At 51.6% G+C, this 19138-nt stretch overlaps 1 long non-coding RNA gene across 2 annotated transcripts; it reads left to right on the top strand.

The window, feature by feature from the left end:
* The first annotated feature begins 456 nt into the window (after positions 1 to 456).
* On the top strand, positions 457 to 18842 carry LOC310762277. 2 transcript variants are annotated; one of them, XR_014547913.1, is made up of 3 exons: positions 457 to 1890; positions 17177 to 17404; positions 18474 to 18842. It is a non-coding gene; the product is annotated as an uncharacterized lncRNA (long non-coding RNA). The 2 variants fall into 2 exon arrangements; XR_014547914.1 differs by lacking the exons at positions 17177 to 17404; positions 18474 to 18842 and adding an exon at positions 2395 to 3472.
* Positions 18843 to 19138: the final 296 nt, after the last annotated feature.

The raw sequence follows: 19138 nt of genomic DNA, 5'->3' as shown, positions 1-19138 counted from the left end.
TTCAGCCCCCCGACGGCACAGGATCGCGGGCGCGCCCTCCATTCATTCAGCCTGCCGTGCGCGCCGGCGGCCCCTAGTGGCGGACACGTCCCTTTGCAGGGAGAGCTCCGACTCTCCCCCCCCCTCCATCCTTCCGCCCCTCCCCGCGCTGCCAAGGACCACGCGGGACTCCTTTTGTGCACGTCCGAAACGTGCCGGGTATTAATAGCATCTGCCTGCTGGGCGGGAGGGGTCGGTGCCTGATAGCAGCAGGCGGGGAGGGCGAAGGGGGTGTCGGTTGTCAGGAGAAAGGACCAGCTGGGTGGGGAGGAGGGAAATTTGCAACTACTCCTCCGCCTTCCCCCCCCCGCCCGCCCCGTCCTCTGGGCCAACATGCGCTTTAGCCTATATCCCGCCTGACCTGCTGCTGTTGCAGTTTCGGGGACGGGGCGGTGGGGGCCCGCAGGAGGTAAAGGGAAGCGGATCTTTGTACACCCCCCGAGGGGGCGGGGAGGCCCGCAGCAAAAGCTTGTTGCGAAACCCGAACGGGGCCGAGGCGAGCCTAGACGGGCCCGCCAGCTCGGTAAACCCAGCTAACCCCCCCCAAAAACTCCAGGTGTTGCTGCGGAACCTGCATTTTGCACGCGCACAGAAGCAACCTCCTGGATTTCCCCCCCTGCCTACAACAAAAACGAAGGGGGTATATTTAAAAGCGTTCTAATTCCGCGGCTAGATCAGCCGTCGATCCCAGCACTTTCTCACCCAAAGTGGACAACAAAGGTGCCCTCGAATACCGTCCCCCCAAAAATCAAGGCAGCGAGGCCTCTTATTCAGACGGGTAGACTACCCCTGTCCCCGGAGTCGCACTGAGCCGTCGTGGCTAGTAGCCTCGACCTCTATCGGCGCCTGTGTCCCCGTGGGGCGCCTGTGTCGAGCCGTCTTGAACCGGTGCCCCAGTTCTGGAAGGGAACCGTGCCCCCATTTCAAACGGGCGCCCTTGGGTGATGGTGGTGTGCGGAAAAGGCGCTCTCCCGGCCGCGGCCGCTCTTTGCTCCGTGTGACCCCGAGTTGTCCTTTCCTCGCTGCTGCTGCTACACGTGTGTGTGTGTTTTTGTGTGTGTGCGCGTGTGTCCTTGCGCTGTGCGCCCCGATCTGCTGCTCCCCCCGCAACCCAACCCACCGCATCAGGCAGCTCTTGGTGGAAATAGACGGGGGGGGGGGAGAGAGAAGGGAGGGGGGTCAGATTTAAAACACGGAGGACGCTGGAAACGAAGAGAAGGCAGCACGAGAGAGGAAGGGAGACGAACGAGGAGGATTTGGGGGGAATGGACGGGAGGGGGAGAGAACGAGGCCCGGTCTCCGAGAAGATTGCGGGGAGCCCGGACCCGCCGACGCCGTCGAGGCGGGTTGGAGAGGGGGCCCATTGGGCAGCCCTGAACAGCGCCCCAGAGGAGAGAAAGGGGGACGGGACGGCCTCCGGGCGCCCCTCGATCCTTCCTCGCGGGAAATCCGACGGCCCTTCGCTGCAGAAAGTCCGTTTTGCGTAAGGTGGGGAGACGGACGCGCGAAGGAAGCCATCTTGCCTCGCCCTGGGCTCCCTCGGAAGGATCTCGGGGGTCTCCTTTGCTCGCTAGAGGAGTCTCGGGGGGCGCGAGGTGGTGGTCGCTTTTTGGGCTGGTGGGGGTTGAATACAAGGGCCCCCATTAGAAGCCTTCCGGGGGGGGGTGCAAAAAGCCAGAGGTCTGTGTGCTGGGAAAAGCCAGAGCAGCGCGTCTCCTGTTATTTTCCTGCCCAGGCAAATGCGCCATGGCGAGGTCGCCTTTGCGTCTTGAGAATCCTTTATATATATATGCGTCTTTTTAGAAACGAAGGAGTCGAGGGGTTGTTCTTGTTCCTTGCAAATTTCCGCAGGTAAGGATGCGTCCGATTTATTGTCTCTTCGCCTTCCACCCCACCCTCCAAATACTGTTCTCTGCACCTGTTTTTCCATCCCTCATTCGTCCCGCCACCCGCACCTCCGATTATACACCACCACCAATGTCTTATTACTTAACAACCTCTCCTTTGGGTATCGTCCGTGGTGCTAAAACGCCACGTCTAGCTGCAATTTCACTGTGCACGGACAAACCGCGCCGCCTCCCTCGCTGACTCGCATCTTTTTAAATTCTATGCTGAGGATTGGTTCCATTCTGCAGATGAGCAACTGAGGGTGACTGGCTAGCTTTCTGACAAAGAGGGGGCTTGTGGGCTTGAAGGGAGTTTTCCTAAAATTGCCCCCTCCATTTCCCGTCTGTTCCCCTTTCTCAACATCCCTTCCATGGCACTGTTAATAAAAAATGCGCGTTGCATTAGCTTCCGTGGCCCCACGACTGGTTATTATTTCCATTAATTGATGTGACGACTGGCGCTCTGCAGGTTAACTTGAAGCAAGACCCCGGATCATCTGCCCCGAGGACCTTACAATTTGAACAATCGCCATGAAAGAGGAGTGTAAAAAGACGGGGTGACTTTTTTGGGGGGGTGTCTGCTTTCAGCGCCTTTGTACCTTTTAGCTTGTGGCGGCTACAAGGTGCAACGAGAAGCTGTTCATTTTTGGGGTGCCGGCTTTGGATGTGGGGAGCCAGGCGTTGAACCTCTTCCCGGGCAGCCGCGGCGCGCTCCCCGGGCAATGCTGCGCGCTCTCGCCCCCGCCATTTCTGCTGGTTTAACGTGAAGCTGGAAGAAGCGGGCGGGGTAAACGTCGAGCAAAGAGCAGCATTGTTTTCGGGTGGCGAAACCACGAGGCTTGCTAAGCGCATTGTCGGATGATCGGGTTCCCAAGAGTCCCATTTTTAGCCCGGAGCGCGGCGTCGTGAGAGCGCAGCATAGCGAGCAGAAGAGGAACCATTTTGAAACCAAATGTCCCCTTTTCGTTGTCGTTGCTTAGCGTAGATTTTACATATGGGGGTTTCAAGCGAGGGAGAGAGGAAGCAGGCCGGTTTTCAGTCGCGAAAACAGCCCTTCGGAGACATCCCGGGTCAAAACGCAGGGGTGGGTTCAGACGCGCTTAGAGCAGCACGCCGTGGGAAACCTCTCCAAATAACCAGCGATTGCAGAGGCTTTCCTGCAATTGTGGCTTTTTAAGTCTGGGTTCACCCCCGACTACTCCAGATCTCCATTTTTTAGGCTGGTCTTGGAAACGTGCTTAGGGAGGGAGCCCCATGGAAACCGACGAGATTTACTTCGGCGTAAGCCCGTTTACCCTTGCGCTGGTTTTATTTGGAATGTGTCGCTTTGGAAAGGAAGCGTGCGTGGGAAGCGCTTCAAAATCGAGCTTTTACAAGTTGTTATTCCCATGCAAAAAGAGGATCTATTTGAGCTTCTGGAAAAGACAGAAAGCGGGTCGTGCGTAACAGTCCCCGCTGCGCATTCTTCCTAAGGTTTCAGCCGTCCCCCGTAGCGCGAAGGGGCTGCGACCGCTGGGCGCACATTTATTAAAACCAAATTAATGTCATTTGTTTTCATTCGTGTTCTGCTTCCGTTGCCAAACCAAGCTGGCTTTCAGCACAGAGTGCGCGCACCCCAAAAAAGGACCCTGGGAAGTGTAGTTCGCGCCGCGCTACAACTCCCAGCGCCCTCGGCGCACTAGAGATCCCAGGATTCTTCGATGCGGGAGGGGACGTGCTTTTGAGTGTAGGGGGTGCAAACAGCTTGAACGGGAGTTAGCAAGCGGGGAGCTGCCCGCCCCACTTTACCCCTCCTGCTCCCACCGCAAGAGCCACCCCAGCAAGAAACCTGGAGTCGCACCCCGGCCCGTGGGGTGGGGCGTGGCGAGGTTATTTTCCAGCAGCGGAGGCTCGGCCGGGCTGCCTTCTGCAAGAAAACAAAAGAGGCACGTATGGCGTAATGGAAAAATACTTGGGGGGGGGGTGGAGAGAGGGTTGTACTATCGCGGCTCGACGGAAGGGAGGGAAGGGAGGAGAGGCTGGCCGAGCGCCTGCCGTCCAAGTTTCGAGGGGGAGGCACGGCGAGGCGCCAGGAATGCGCTCCTCTTTTCCCCTCCTCCCGCAGCTCAGCCCCCTGCAAGCGGCGTTCACAGCTGCGCTGGGAGGCGCGTGCACGAATAAATAGGTTCGGGGGCGGAGGTTGTAGCTGCTTGCTGGGAGCGCGCGCGCGCGCGTTGGCTTCGTGGGGGAATCCACACGCGGGTTGTGCGGAGGGGAGATGCGCAGAGGGAGATTTGGAGCTAGCAATCCCCACCTTTCTGAGCACTTACGGGGTGGGGGCAGGCAAGCACCCCAGAAAGTGGGATCCAGATTTTCAGCGCTGCTGAGGTGGGCCTGGCGGTTTGGAGCGGCTCCGCTCTCCAATTCTGCCACCTCGGTTGTCCCATCTGTAAAATGGGACCAAAAGAGGAGGCGACTTCACAGAGCTTTGGTGAGAAAGTGGGCATCTTGGGGAAGGGAGGGGCAGAAGCCTCCCCCCTTTTTTTAATGGCCACAGGGTGGTAGATAATAACATGAATTATGGGGGGGGGGTGTTGTTGAGAGTCTTTCCTTCACTGGTTATTTCTGCGCTGTTCAACGCAAGAGGTCCTTCCTGCTGGAGCCTTCTCAAGCTCACAACCGCCCCCCCCCAATGAAAAAGAAAGAACTGCAACTGCCAAGAGATAGTTGGCCAACTGAACACAACACACATGGCAGCTCAGTGGAACCTCTTTGTCCAGAGGCAGTCTACCAGCTTCGGCAGGGGGAAGGGTGCCTGTCCAAGTTCCCTGCTAACACTCTTCCCAGAGGTATCCGTCCGCTGTTGCAAACAGGATATGGGACCAGGGGGACCCCTGAGCTAGCCCAGCTGAACTATGGGCAGGGGGAGAGTGCATTACCCCACACGTGACTGGAGGCACTTGCAATGCACACAGATGTTGGCAACAATGACAGGTGTGGGCGGGTGCACTTTCGGGGAGAGGCGGGGGAGGAAAATTTGGCTGAGACCAGAAGGAATATGGAAATCTGCGCGGGTGACTCACCTGCTCAACCTGGAAAATACTACAGCAGCAGGAAGGGGGGAGGGGTTCCCATTGCGCTTGGCTGCACTTCAGATTTCCCCTATCTGGAACTCTGCGTTGTGGTGTTGTGTGTGTGCATGCATGCTTGTGGGTTTCAGTGCACAAAGCTTTAAAAATAACCACAAGCTCACCAAATCGGGTGGTTTAACTTCGTTGTTACCTGCTTAGTAAAGAAACTTTATTATTATTATTATTATTATTATTATTATTATTATTATTATTATTATTTGATTGATCAAATTTATATACCACCCTATACTCGCAGGTATCATGTACATACAGAATAAAATCAAAAATATAAAACTACAAAATCCATAATCAAAATAAAAACGACAGCAACCCAATAACACCCCAATTTTATTTTATTTTAAGAGCGTAGGAGTTAGGGCTAGATGAGTCAGGGGGGTATTTTTGGGGTTGGGTAAGAAGTACAAAAGGGATGTGGGTGGCGCTGTGGGTTAAACCACAGAGCCTAGGACTTGCCGATCGGAAGGTCGGCGGTTCGAATCCCCGCGACGGGGTGAGCTCCTGTTGCTCGGTCCCTGCTCCTGCCCACCTAGCAGTTCGAAAGCACGTCAAAGTGCAAGTAGATAAATAGGTACCACTCCGGCGGGAACGTAAACGGCATTTCTGTGCGCTGCTCTGGTTCGCCAGAAGCGGCTTAGTCATGCTGGCCACATGACCCGGAAGCTGTATGCCGGCTCCCTCGGCCAGTAAAGTGAGATGAGCGCCCCAACCCCAGAGTCGGTCACGACTGGACCTAATGGTCAGGGGTCCCTTTACCTTTACCTTAAGGAGTACAAAACCAGGAAGGGTGTTTTTTAGTCTCTCTCTCTTTCTCCACCCTCTTTTCAAATGATCTTGGGCGGGCAGAGATTGGGAGCAAGGCAAGGGCGGGGAGAGGGAGCCTAGGCCGAAAGCCCCCAGTGGAAACCAGAGGTGGGGGGGGGGAGAACAGAGGGTGCCCCCCTTATTCCTGGGGAACAGCCCTTGCAGCATCCTTCCTGGGCATCTCCAGGTAGGGCTGCAAATCCACCTGTGGAATCTGCCAGTCAGAGTAGACAAAACTGGGACCTAGATAGACCTGGGGTTGATGTTTCTTAGGGGGCAGAGAAAAGAGCCCAGGACAAATCATGGGGTAATGTTGGTGGCATCAGCAGAACAACTTCTCGGCTACCCTTCCCTATCTCGCTTCCTCCTTTCTCTCGCCGGCTTAAATTTAGATTGTAAGCTCCTCCGGGCGGGGACCTTTCTGTTCCCCTTTTGCTCACAACGCTCCGCAAGCGCTGGTGAGATAAGTTTCCCCAAAGCCCGTGAGGCAGGGGGAGGCCTTCTGCTTGTGGGGCTGATACAAATATCCTCTCTGTTAAGGCGCTCGGGGTTAAGCGGAGACAGAAGGAACTGGCGCCACAAAAAGACGAAAGGATGCGCTTATTGTGCACTGACGGTGCAAAACGGCCGGGGAAGTCGGATTGGGGTTGGAGGTTCTCTCCCCCCCTAGTGAAGCCTTGCAGGGACTTCTCCACCCCTGTCCTCTTGACGGCTGGAGCCGTGGGGAAAGGTCAGTTTCCCTGACCTCCAGGCCGCGAGCCGATCTTGCAGCAACCCCACTGACCGGACAAAATCAGCCACAAGGGACGCTCTGTGACCTGCGGCGTCCAAGGCCTGTGGGAAGGAAGCAGTTTTATCTGGACATAAATGGGCTGCTAAATCAAATTCCTGCTGCCTGCCCGCCTCAGCTGCGGGCAGACTACGTATCCCAGCATGCTGCGCTTCCCCGTGAGTCATATGGCAGACCATTTTGAGATGGCCCAGCCCCTGGGTGTCCATTTCATGCTCTCTGACCATAGCAATTGCCTGTGACAGAAGGCCGGCATGTTTTTTGTCCTTTCGAGTGGCTGCTTTCCTTTTGAGATCCTGATGCCTTGGATAGGGAAGCTTTTGAACGTTTAATGTTTGTTTGTTTTTGTTTTATTTTTGTTTATTCATTTTTCATTTTCGTTCATTACATACATCTCAAATTCTTAACATTTACTATATATTCCTCCCTCCCTCCTCTCCACAACCTCCCCCAACTTGCGTTTCCGGTTTGTTTTATATTTTCACCCGCTCTGCTATCTCTCAACAGAAAAAGATACTAATAACATCAAACCTTAAAAACATACAAATAAAATTAAATACATCATCGTATTTCACTATCTTCCCACCATTTTCTGATGCTGATAATGTGGATGTTTATTTAAATCCTGCCATCAAGTCTATAGTCTATTGCCTTTCTTTGTTTCTGCAAATATAATATGAATGGTTCCCAATCTTTTTCAAAGTCTCTGTTGTCTTTTTCTCTTAGCCTTTCTGTCATTTTTGCCAGTTCTGCATAGTTCATCAACTTCTCTTGCCGTTGTTATTTAGTTGGTATTTCTTCCAATTTTGTGCAATCAACGTTCTTGCTGCTGTAGTGGCATACATAAATAAAGTCCTCATTTCTTTTGGTATGTCTTGACCTAAAATACCTAACAAAAAGGCTTCTGGTTTTTTTAAAGAAAGTTATTTTAAACAGTTTCTTCAATTCATTTCAATTCAATTTAACGTTTAATGTTTTATTATGTTTTATATACAGTATATATTTTTATATGTTGGAAGCTGCCCAGAGTGGCCGGGGCAACCCAGTCAGATGGACAAGGTGCAAATAAATTATTATTATTATTATTATTATTATTATTATTATTATTATTAGACAGCTGACACGGTTATCACTGCAGCTTCATGAATTCCTTGGTTGCAGTTCTTCATGGCAAACAGGCTGCAGGCTGCGTTTGCTGTCTCCCTCTTTTTTTAATCTCAGCTTCCTCCCCTTTTAAAATATAATAATTTCCCCCTCTTAAAAATATACCCAAGGCTTGGCAGAATTTGGAGTTTACCGGCTTGCCGGCAAAAGGCAGCTGACCCGATTGCCCTTCCTGCTGGACCAAAGATGCAATCTGGGCTTTTTGCGGAACGCTCTGTCCCTCTTGGAAAACTTGCCCTCTCCTGTCTCAGCCCCCCCCCAATCCTGTCCCGCAAATGCTGTTGTTTGACCTACTTTGTGTCTCCCTTCTCATGGTTCCTCGCTTGACGTGAAAGAGGCAGCGAGACCCATTGGAGAAGGGCTGCCCCCCAGCTTGCTTGCGGGGGAATGTGGCCTTAGAACTTATTTGTGGCTTTCAAGAATTGTTCTCCAGCTTGAATCCCAAGTTGATGAGCAGCGGTTTTGGAAATATCTGACACACAAACGGAAAACCTGTGTTGGTTTTACCGTTGGCTTACTTATGGGCTACTTTGGTTTGGAGAAGGGGCTGAGAAGCCCCCGCTCCCAGAACTACATGCCCCAGGATTCCTGGGGAGACGGGAGGCGTGTCCACCCCCTCACAGTGCAGTAGCAGAATCACAGAACTGTAGGGTTGGAAGGGACCTTGGGGGTCATCCAGACCAACCCACTTCAAGGCAGTCCTAAACATCTGCTCCAGTGGTACCGCTTCCTGGGGGGGATTATGTGGGGGGGACTCTTAAGAAGCAAGAGGGCAGCAGGGGGGCATTAGGTGCAAATGATTCTCAGACTTTGAAAAATGGGATCACGTTCATCAGGTACACTGAATTGATTGAATTAAATTGTTTTAGATGGGTTTCGAATAAGGAAGAACTTTCTGACCCTAAGAGTTGTTTGTCAGTGGACTCCCTCAGAAGGTGCTGGACTCTCCTTCCTTGGAGGTTTCTAATGCAGAGGTTGGAGGGCCCTCTGCCAGAAAATCATAGAGGGGACCCCAAAGGCCATCTAGTCCAACCCCTGCAATGCAGGAATCTCAGCTGAAGCATCTGTGACAGATGGCCACCGAACCTCTGTTTAAAAACCTCCAAGGAAGGAGAACCCACAACCTCCCGAGGGAGACAGTTCCACTTCCAAACAGCTCTTCCTTTTCAAAAAGTCCTTCCTGATGTTGAGTCGGAATCTCATTTCTTGTGACTTGAAGCCATGGGTTCGAGTCCTATCCTGCAGAGCAGGAAGACAAGCTCATTCCCATGGGGCAGCCGACTTCAGATATTTGAAGGTGGCTGTCCTATCATAAAGGGACGAGGGTGGCGCTGTGGTCTAAACCACAGAGCCTAGGACTTGCCGATCAGAAGGTTGGCGGTTCGAATCCCTGAAACGGGGTGATCTCCCATTGTTCAGTCCCTGCTCCTGCCAACCTAGCAGTTCGAAAGCACGTCAGAGTGCAAGTAGATAAATAGGTACCACTCCGGCAGGAAGATAAATGGCATTTCCGTGCGCTGCCCTGGTTCGCCACAAGCGGCTTAAGTCATGCTGGCCACATGACCCGGAAGCTGTATGCCGGCTCCCTCGGCCAATAAAGCGAGATGAGCGCCGCAACCCCAGAGTCGTCCACGACTGGACCTAATGGTCAGGGGACCCTTTACCTATCCTATCATATCTGCCAGGGATTCCTTAGCTGTGATTTCTGTGTTTCTGGGGGTTGCACTAGATGGCCCCTGGCGGTCCCAACCCTGGAATCCTAGATGCTGGAGTTATAGAAGCCCTTGGCTGGACCCAGCTTCTTGCGTCAAGAGCTGCTCTGGTGACAGCTGTGCCCAGGCCCTTGGGTGAGTGGCATCTGGCCGGTTCTTTGGGCGGGGGCCTTTGGCAAAGAGCATCCTCCGTAATACACCGAGGCATAAGCTTGCGTCTATTTATACTCTGCAAAGTAATTGCTGGTGCTTTCCAGTCCTTAATCCGCCTTGTGCAACTGGCTCCTTCCCTGCCGAGAGAGAGAGGGGGGGAGCGACTGCGTGTTCCCCGTCACACACTTTTGTCCCGCGTGTGCAGCCGACGGGGCTTGAGACACGTCGTCCCGGGAGAGATCTCTAGAACCGTCCCATTTATGGCGTGGCTTTGGAGTTAAACCCGGAGCAAGACACGCCCCGGTTGGAAATCCAGGGATTCCCCAGAAAGGAGCAGGCCGTTCCTCATTCCTTAAAAGTGGGTCGCTCTGTTCTGCAGGAGTTTCCCTCTGATGTCCCTAAAATATCAGAAACTCCGTCTGCGGGAACTCAGAGCTGCCGCAGTTTTGCAGAATGGCATCCCTGAAAAGACCTCTTTGTCCCAAAAAGCTTTTCTACTGCCTTGGGTGTTTTATTCTGTTTTAAGCCCACCGTTCCTGGTTTTTGGTGCTATTTGTAGTCATTTTTATACACATCGTCTTGATACATACGCCTGCGGAAGGCAATGAATAAAACTAAATGAATAAGCAAGCAGAGTCCAACATATTAGCTACATATGAACGAATTGCATGTCGACACAAATTAAGAATGGATAAATATGAAGAAATCTGGAATGAATATTTAAGCGATAAGGCGGATAGTGGGGGGAGGAGAGAGGGGTGGGAAAATATTGTTAAAAAGACGCAGTCATAGGAATATCAGTGCATTTAAATCTGAATTGTCAAATTGTTGTTGTTATTATGTTTTTTGTTGTAGTGTCTTTTGCGGTGGTTGTTTGTATTGAAAAAAAAAACGATTAAATAAATTTTTAAAAGCAAGGGGAGTCCAAGCTTGATTCATCCCAAATCCTAAAAATTGGAGAGTTGGAAGGGCCACCCAAAGCTCATCTAGTCCAGCCCCGCTGCAAGGCAGGGGTCGGACACTTCTGACGGTCTGTTGACCTCAGCTGTCATGCTGCTTACCAGAGCTGGGCAGAGAGGGAAGGGGGTTGTGTGTATAGAGATGCAGGTTTAACACAACACAAGGGTCAAGATTTCAATTTATGTGTCACGCTAAGTGCTCTGATTCGCCTCCCAGCCGCTAGAGGGAAGAACCTGAGAACATAAGAAGAGGCGGCTGGATCAGGACAATGGCCCCATCTTGTACGGCATCCTGTTCCCGCAATGGCCAACAAGGTGCCCATGTAATAAATGGAAATCTGCCCTTATTCCCTTATGGGGGACACAAGAGCCCTTGTAGAGTCCTTTGTAGGTTCTCCATCGGTCAGAGAAAAATAACAGAGGCCAGCCAGAGAATATTGAGAAGCAAAGCAGTTAGTAAGCCTGATAATAATTGATCTGTTGCAACAGGGTGCTTCCCTCACACGCAGGAAAGGAGAAGGACCCAGAACAAAGGTGTGCCTGCCCTTATATAGAGATTTTAAATTCACTGCCCTGGAGCTCGAGACCACCCCTCCATACATCATACATACATCACAGAAGGGGTGTAACCCAAGACCACCCCCCAGATACATCATACCGACATCACAGCAAAGGCGGTCTGCAGCAGAAATCTGAGTGCGTTGTTTATCTCGTCTGACAGGTTACCTGTTAATGCTCACTTGATTGGATACTCTGGGGAGCCTGGCCAGTCTTTTGTAATGATAAATACTTAGTTCTTGAGCTAGGTCACAAGCTCACCCTGTTCAAACACAGACATACCCTTAAGACAGGATTTGTGAAGGAAAAGACAATGGGGAGGCTTTTCCATTTTCCTTTGACCTTGAAGAGAAAACATTTGGCCAGTTTGGGAATCAAAAACGGTTTCAGGTTGGTCTTCCTGTGCTGATCTATGTATGTGCTTGGCTGGTACATTTATGAACATTCATTATATATCTAGGACTTTAAAAGGAACTACCTTAGGCAAAGATGCGTGCTGAAGCAGCCTTATTGGGGGCGCAGGGGGTGTCTCTGCAATGGCGTTCCTGGAGGCTCCTGGCATCTGCTTCAAGGAACCCAGCAACCTTTGAATGGGTGAAGGGGCAACATTGACGCAGCGCCCCAAGAAGCTTGGCTCAGATTCTGAAGGCAGTGTGAGAGTGAGCCAGCTAGAACTGCAACAGAAAATTGCAGCGCAGAGCCAGACATCTTTCTGTAGGCTCCATTCCCTTTCCCCACCCCTCTCTCTGCCCCTGCGAGGCGGCATCCTGGGGCCACGGGGCATGCTTTCTTTTGCACTTCTGCAAACCTCTGGGTTTCGGGGTTGGGCTAGATGACCCGTGGTGTCCCTTCCAACGCTACAATTCTAGCTACGATTGCCCTCTGGGTAGTGAGTGCTGCCGTTTTGTGCCCAAAAGCAGCATGCGGGAGAAGACAAGTTTGAGCCTCAGCCTTTCCAGGTCAGGCTGAAATCCAGCCTGAAACCCCAGAGATAACTTGAGCTAATTGCAGCAACGACCTGACTCCGGATAAGGCAGTGTTGGGGAAATATTGGGGTCATAGCTGTCAACCGTCCCTTATTTGGCGGGAAAGTCCCTTATCCCAGCGCCGTTTCCCGCTGCCGTCCTGGATTGATGACGTCCCTTAAATTTCCCGGGTTTCATGCTCGCCTGACTCGGGAGGGAAGCAGCGGCTGGGGGTCCTCCGCCTCGAGAGAGAGAGAGCGCGCACGTGTCTCCGTCTCTCCCTTTTTCCCCTCAGGGGCACGTCGTGAGGAGACGGGTGGCGGCGGGCGGGCAGGCAGCCCCTCTCTTGCAAGACTTCCACCATGCTGCCAGGGGAAGCCGGAGGCGGCAGCAGCGGCGGTGGCTGAGGAGGCGGCCTGAGGGAGGAGGAAGAGGAGGGGAAGGAGAGGGACCCAGAAGGGCGGCGCTTCAGCGGCCGCGGCGGCGCTGCAACCGCCTCATGCCAGGCTCGCGGGCAGCGTGGGCAAGAGTCTCCCTCCCTGCGTCCCTCTCTCTCGGACAGGGAAGAGCCGATGGAACTCCTCGCGCCAGGACGACGGCAGCCCCGACGTGCTGCTTAGCATCCCCTCCAACCAGTGCAGCATCTTAATGTAGTGATTTCCCCCTCTGCATCCCTTTTGTAACTCTATTTTTATAAATCCTTTGTCCATCCATAGTTCAAATTTTTACTACAAGTTTTCTGTCAATCCTACCAATGTATGTAACTCTTTCCAATAGCTTTTCAACTAAATTATAAACTTTCCCCATTCTTTATTAAAGAGGTCCTCTTCCTGGTTTCTAATTCTGCCTGTAAGCTTTGCCATCTCGACGTCGTTCATCAGTTTTGTCTGCCACTCTTCTTTGGTGGGAGTTGTGGACCCTTAGGATCATCTAGTCCAACCCCCTGCAAAACACAGTCAGTCGCAGCCAAAGCAGCATGGCTCCATCAGTGGCGGGTTTCTGTATAAGCTAAGCCAAAATCCCTTATTTTGGCTGCCGATCCCTTCTTTTCGAGGCTGCTGGTCCCTTATTTTCAAATCTGTAAGTTGACAGCTATGATTGGGGTGCAGTGCCCAAATACCCTGTGCATTCAGCCTGGACAGCCAATGAAACCCAGACTCCATTTATTTGTCAAACTGGATGTTTATTTACCATTGCATTCGCACTGCAATTTGCATGCAGAAGATTTCAGGTTCAACCCCCAGCCTTTCCACCCTAGAACGCTGCTGCCAGCCAGTGTAGGCTCTATGGGCCAGTGGGTATTCCCACCCATATTCCCCTCCCCACCTGCATGACATTGCACCCTGCAGGCCTGATCTTTGGGTGCTCTCTCCAAGCAAGGGGCAGGGAAGGGGTTTTCCCAAGCAGGAACTGGCCAGGATTGCCATAAAAGGTCCTGGTAGAGGCGAAGGGGCGGAGACAAGGACGGCAGTGGGCGGGGCCTGGAGGGGAGTCCCTAAAACGGGCAGGCCTTCGAAGGAGCAAAGGGGGGAGAGGCCTCTTGTCTGCAAGGAGGGAAGAGAGGGGCAGAGAGGGAGAGACCGCCTTCCAGGACCACTGAAGCAGCATTCCCCAACCCGGCGCCCCTGAATGTTTTGCACTGTGGCTTCCATTTACAACTTTTATGTGTTTTGCAAACCTCCAGTGACTCAACGTGCAATTTTCCTTCTGCCTGACCCAGACAGGTTTCCTTTTCCAAAACCGATTATTTGTGTTGTCGATACCGACGGCTTTTGATCTGATGTAAACCCCGACCCAGCGCTCCCTATTTATTTCCTAACACCGAGGGTCAAGAAGATGATGTAAACAACCTCTGAACACTGCTCTGCTTACAGTTATGGTTTTATATTTTCCTTGGCTTGGCCGTCTTATTGGCTTCCCGCTCTGGGATGCTCAAAAAGTAATAAACATGCATATGTTAAAATGCATTGGGTTGTTGTTTTTTAAACAAACCTCCTTTTGCATAAATTCCAAACTCTGTGTGGGAACAGGCGACATGCACTCCTTGGAGGGAGGGTTAGAGGGGAGAGCACTCTGCATATGCTCAGAGGCACTGTTAAATGCCTCGCTTCACACCATGCTACGTTGCAGTGTTCAAGCCTTGGAGCAAAGAGTCTTTGCAGCAGCTCCCCCCCCACTCCACTTCTCCTCCCATGGAGAGCAGGCCCCCTTGGGGGAAGGGGGAGGATCAGCGCTGGGGGGCTGCCCCCTCGCTCCTTTGTGCAGCCCCCAGAGAGCTCCGACTGGAAAACAAAAGGTGCTTTTGTGGGGCGTTTTACGGCCCAGCTGGTGACATTTTACCACCTCGGCTTTCACCCCAGATTCAAAGGACACAGATGCACTTTAAATCTGGAGGAGGGATTGGGGGGGGCAAAGCCATTTAGCAGGAAGGCCCAGGGGTCTTTGTTGGCTGCCGTAAATCTAGCCCCTTTGCCCTGGTCCCCTTCCTTCTGCACCTCTGGGGTATCTTGGTGCTTGGCCCCCTCCTCCGTATCCAACCCCCCCCCAATGCCTCTTTCGAGATTATTGGTTTCTTCGGCTGCCAACCAGATGCCACAACAAAGCCGCTTCTCTTATTTATGTTTCTCCAAGGAGCCGGTCGTCTTTCGCATTCAGAACCACGTCCAAATTTTTGGGGTGTCCTGGTTTTTTTTACTTTTCGAAATATGGCAACCCTAGGTTTGGATAATAAAGGGTGCCTTTGCCCAAGGTCACCCAGTGGGCATCATTCCTCCCCAACATTGGGCATCAGGAAGATCTGCCTCTCCAGTACAAATCCAACACATGTGTCCATGATAAAAACCCGTGTAGTCATGCATCCTTTATAAGACCACCCCTGGCCAGAGAGGACTGCCACTTTCCACACGCTCAGATCATTGCTTCTTGGCGCCTGTCTTAAGTGGCCCTTTCCTTTTGAAAAAGGAAAACACCTTGGGACGGGCGCCCTCTGCATATGCTCAGAAGACCAGCGTGCCATGTTTTGTCAAATGAAAAGCTGGCAGCTCTGCGGGGTTCTTCCTGCGCATAAAGAAACATGCAGCATTTACTTATGCATTCTGGGAGGTCTGGCCGCCATTTCCCAAAGAACCACATCTATTGTGTGGCCATCGCTGTGTTCTATCGCTGGGAAAATATGTCTCTGCACCCCATAATCTCCCAGACATGGGCCATGAGATGGAGCAACCTATTGGTTAGCGCTTGTGACGTCCTTCGTGATAAACCAACCCCCCAGTGCCTGTTGTTGTTTTTTAATATATATTTTTTTAAAAGTTTATAAATATATTTTTTAAAAATATCATTTAACACTCCAGCATAGATGCTAGCTAGAATATTACTCACTTTAAAGAAGACTTGGAAACTCACATCTGTCTGTAAACACACATTGGTCCCCAAGCCAAACCATGACTCACTCACACGCAGAGGCCACATTCGAACCCAGCTCTCCCGGACAGATCAAAGCCTATCCTTTTATCCAGTAGATCAAAAGCTGGTCACATCCCATCTACGGGATGCAAATGATTCATCTCTCTTCCCCTGGAGACCTGGGCGTGATGGCACTGGGCGCCCCCTGGTGGCCGTGGGTGGTGGCGCCCGTCTGCTGAAGCATCCTGCTCTAACCGAAGGCTTGCGCCGTTGGCTTGCGATGGATGGAGCGGGAGCGCCATCTGCTGGTCAATGTGGAAATCACACGGGCTGCCTTTCCCCAGCTCTCGTGCAACCAGTGGGGTTTGGTGTTTTATTTTTTGGCAAGGAGAAATGAGCTTTTCGTGTCGTTTTGGTGCCTCTGAATGGGAAGAGAGAGCGATTGCCAATCCCCACTCTGGGAAGTGTTGCTCTGTGAGGGGAATAGGGGGTGTCTGAACTCTCAGCACCCTTAGCAAACTAGAGTTCCCGGAGGTGGGGGGATGCTGTGACTATTCAAAAGAGCCCAATGCCCTGCTTGAAATGTATCGTGCACCCCTGTCTGGCTACGATCCTAAGCGCACTTCCTCGAGAGGCAGTGTGGCGCAGTGGTTAGAGTGTCGGACTAGGACCTGGGTTCAAATCCTCACTCAGCCGCATGAAACTCACAGGGTGACCTTGGGCGGAGAATCATGTAAGTCGACTCAAGCTCCTTGGAGAAAGAAGTGGAATATAAATGAACCCCCAGAATTGGAATCCCCTCCAGACAGATGCTAAAGTGTTGCACTTGTTTTGTACCCACCCCCCAGCTGAGATACCATGTAATTGATATACCATGAATAACCATAGTTTAGAGGTCCCAGGCCCTAAGGAAGTCAGACTATCCTCCACCAGGGCCAGGGCCTTTTCAGTGATGGCTCCGACCTGGTGGAATGCTCTGTCCCGTGAGACCAGGGCCCTTCAGGATTTAACCTCCTTCCGTCAGGCCTGTAAGACAGAGCTATACTGCCTGGCCTTTAATTTGAATTCCACCGGATCTTTTATTTCCCTTCCCTTCTCTTCCCTCCCCCTCCCCTTTTATGAAGATCACCCGCTCTGAGACCCCCCAGATAATTCTCCCTTGGCCTCCTCGCTGGCCCAAGTAGGACCAATTCAGCCAGCTAGCCCTGGGTATTATCTAATGCTTATTTCCCCTAAATTGATTTTTGATTTTTATTGTTATTCATGTTTTTATACTGTATTTTATGCTGCTTTTACAATTAAGTGTTTTAAATTTGTTGTTAGCTGCCCTGAGCCCGGTTTTCTGAACCGGGAAGGGCGGGGTATAAATAATTTTATTATTATTATTATTATTATTATTATTATTATTATTATTATTATACCAGGGACCCCAGGTATCCCCCCTCAAACCCAACATTGGCCAAATTCCGGGGTTCGTATTTAATAAGGCTGATCTTAGTGCTTAAACTAACCCACAGACTAGCAGTGAAAGGAGCTGAAACAAACTGGAGGAGTCCTAATGGTTCAGCCTAAATGCCGAACACCCATCACCATGTCTTATTTTCCCCATTTCACAGATCAGGGATCCCAGGCTGAGCGAGACTCGCCGGAGGCCCAACTCTGCAAGCCGACTGATCCACTTCTTCCACCAAACAGCAAATCCACCGGGTACATTTGCTCGAATGAATCTAAGCCAATTTCACTATCACAGCTGCCTATGAAAACCCTTAAAATTGGTGCTGTCACCTGGTTGCCTGGGTCCTCTGTGTGTGTGTGTGTGTTTTGGAAAGTGATCTCTAGATAAAGTGGGCATTGCCAAAAAATGAATAAAAGCATAATTTTAAAAAAAAAGATTTAAAAATGCGCACAAATTTTGAACAGGTTATGTACATATCTACGTTAAAGTTGGAGATGATGGTTCATATGCACAGATTCAAATTCAGAAATAATAGTTATAATTCAAATAGATGGGGCACAATTGTGGTGAAGGCACAAATGTAGCTTGTTTGTCTGGCTAGGAGCTGCCTGTTGACAGCTACTAACTGTTCAGGGCAACTGGTCAGCCAAGATCAGAGTTTCATGGTTGATATTTAAAGTTTAGCCAGAGGAGCGGGAGACTCAGGGCTGCGGGTTCAAGACCCACCTTGGGCAAAAGATTCCTGCATTGCAAGGGGTTGGGATGGGTCCCTTCCAACTTGACAAATCTATGATTCTAAGTAACCAACACGGGACGCGGGTGGCGCTGTGGGTTAAACCACAGAGCCTAGGACTTGCCGATCAGAAGGTTGGCGGTTCGAATCCCCGCGATGGGGTGAGCTCCCATTGCTCGGTCCCAGCTCCTGCCAACCTAGCAGTTCGAAAGCACATCAAAGTGCAAGTAGATAAATAGGTACCTCTCCGGTGGGAAGGTAAACAGTGTTTCCGTGCGCTGCTCTGGTTTGCCAGAAGCGGCTTAGTCATGCTGGCCACATGACCCGGAAGCTGTACACCGGCTCCCTCGGCCCATAAAGCGAGATGAGCGCCGCAACCCCAGAGTCGGCCACGACTGGACCTAATGGTCAGGGGTCCCTTTACCCTTTACCTTTTAAGTAACCAAACCACCTGGTTTAGACTGAAGCCAGATCTTCTGAGGAGACCCAGCTGATCGTTCCTACAGCCAACAGATCACCCCTTGGGTGGGTTCCAGATTACCTGTTTGTGGACCTGCTGTGTTTGTGGGGAGGTTACATAAGGTTGCATCAAAGCAAAAGTCAAATGAATGAATATATTATCCAAGCTTTCCAGCAAACTGACTCTTCATTTGCTCACTGAGTTTCATTTCTGATATCTAGAGCCCAATTCCAGCAATTCCCCATTTCCCCCTCTGCTTTTCAGACCAGTCCTGCCAAGACGCTCATGACTACTGATGGACCAATGCTCTCAGTATCAGGGCCTTCATGTGTTTGATGGACAGGAGGAGGATTTTACACCATATCTACAAGATCAAGTGCAGGATTAAGGGTCCAGATCAAGGGAAGTCATATTCCTGCTCTATTCTGCCTTGGTCTGACCCCGCTTGGAGTCCCGAGTCCAGTTCTGGGCACCCCAGCGGAAGAAGGAGATGGACAAGGCGCAGATGGACAAGCAGAGGAGGGCAGCCAAGATGATGAAGGGTCTGGAAACTAAGCCTGATGAGGAACAGTTGAAGGAGTTGGGTATGTTTAGCCCGGAGAAGAGGAGACTGAGAGGAGATATTATAAAAGGTAAAGGACCCCTGACCATTAAGTCCAGTTGCAGATGACTCTGGGGTTGCGGCGCTCATCTTGCTTTACTGGGTGAGGGAGCCAGCGTTTGTTCACAGACAGTTTTCCCGGGTCATGTGGCCAGCATGACTAAGCCGCTTCTGGTGAACCAGAGCAGCGCACGGAAATGCCATTTACCTTCCCACTGGAGCGGTACCTGTTGCACTTTGCGGTATCTACTTGCACTTTGACGTGCTTTCGAACTGCTAGGTTGGCAGGAGCAGGGACCGAGCAACGGGAGCTCACCCCGTCGCGGGG

This window comes from Podarcis filfolensis (assembly GCF_964270895.1).
Source record: "Podarcis filfolensis genome assembly, chromosome: 5".
NCBI lineage: Eukaryota > Metazoa > Chordata > Lepidosauria > Squamata > Lacertidae > Podarcis > Podarcis filfolensis.
Note: the sequence above shows the minus strand (reverse complement) of the source record. Positions and strands in the feature narration are given on the sequence as shown.